Source organism: Aptenodytes forsteri, unplaced genomic scaffold, assembly GCF_000699145.1.
Source record: "Aptenodytes forsteri isolate BGI_AS27 unplaced genomic scaffold, ASM69914v1 Scaffold404, whole genome shotgun sequence".
In the NCBI taxonomy this organism is placed as follows: Eukaryota; Metazoa; Chordata; class Aves; order Sphenisciformes; family Spheniscidae; genus Aptenodytes; species Aptenodytes forsteri.
The window spans coordinates 5,529,229-5,530,641 of record NW_008795629.1 but is presented as its reverse complement, the minus strand read 5'-3'; positions in this window follow the sequence as shown (position 1 = coordinate 5,530,641).

Sequence of the window (1,413 nt, the reverse complement as noted above, 5' to 3'; positions counted from 1 at the left end):
GGGGGAAACCCCCCTCCCCGCCTCCGTGGCCCCCAAGATCGCCAACAGCAAGTTTGCCAACGGCAAGACGGCTAAGGTGCCCCAGTCCTACCTGAAAGCGGTGGTGAGCTCCAGCCCCAGTGTGCAGACGCCGGCCATGTCCTGGGGGGTCCGCAATGAGAAGGTGGCTGTGCGGGCCTACGAGCAGCTGAAGTCGCAGGCCGTGGGCAAGCCGGTGCAGGTGGAAGACTGCGGCCTCTTCATTCACCCAGAGAAGAGCTGGATCGCTGCGAGCCCGGACGGCATTGTCAAGGAGGCGGCCACGGGGAAGGCCCTGGGGCTGCTGGAGGTGAAGTGTCCCTACAAGCACAGGAACAGGACGGTGCGTGAGGCCTGCAAGGACAAGGACTTCTGCCTGGAGGTGGATGGGGACTCCTATGCCCTGAAGAAGGATCATGCCTATTTCACCCAGGTCCAGTGCCAGCTGGCAGCCGCCGGCGTCCAGCAGGCTGACTTTGTGGTGCACACCACCAAGGAGACAGCCGTGGTCCCCGTGAAGTTCGATGCCGAGTTCTGGCGGCAAACGGTGCCCAAGCTGGAGAAGTTTTACACCGAGGCGGTGATTCCCCACCTGGAGGGGAAGGCAGACGGCTCCGTCTGGGCCAAGGAGGAGTAGACCCCCCCAGCCTCGCTCACCAGGATGCTCGCTTGGCTGCGCAAACCCAGCTTTGGCCCCTAGCATAGAAATTATGCCTGGTTTTGCTGTTGTTCTTGGACTGTTCGCTGCCTCTGCCCCAACGCAACTGCCTTGGGACTGAAATGATGCACCAGCAGGTAAGGGTCCCCTCAAACAGTGACTTCTTCCTGCCCCAGCCAGGCCAGCGCTCAGCCCCCAGTGCCTTCTTGTCCTGTCCCTCTCACTGCATCCCCCATTTGACCCGACAGCACTGCCCGATGGGAGCTGGCACACCTTTGGATCTGCAGGGGAAGCCAGTGATGCCTCTTTACTGGAATAACACTTATTTTGTGGAGAAAACTAGATCCTTTGGCACCTCAGCTGCTGTCAGGACTAAATCGTAACTCCATTCTGGAGTGGGGACAGAGCCAGGGAAGGTTTGTCAGAGCCCAAGAGCAAAACACAGCTTTTGAGGTAGTGATGTGCCTTAAGAGTTGCAGCAAGGGCATGTGGACACCCCGAGCTGTCAGACCTGCTGTTTCTTTGGAGTAACCCATGATGCTCATCATGAATTAGCGGCAGCCTCAGGAAGACGGTGCCCATTGAAGAGGTCTCCAGCCCACACAGCTCCAGAGGATGTTCCTGTGGAGCAGCCCCATGCGCCGCAGCAGGGCGGGGAGGTGGGCGTCACTATTAAATACAACATGCACTGGCCCGCTCGTTCCCTGTTGTTTGTGCAGCTCGTTGTTTACCTGGGG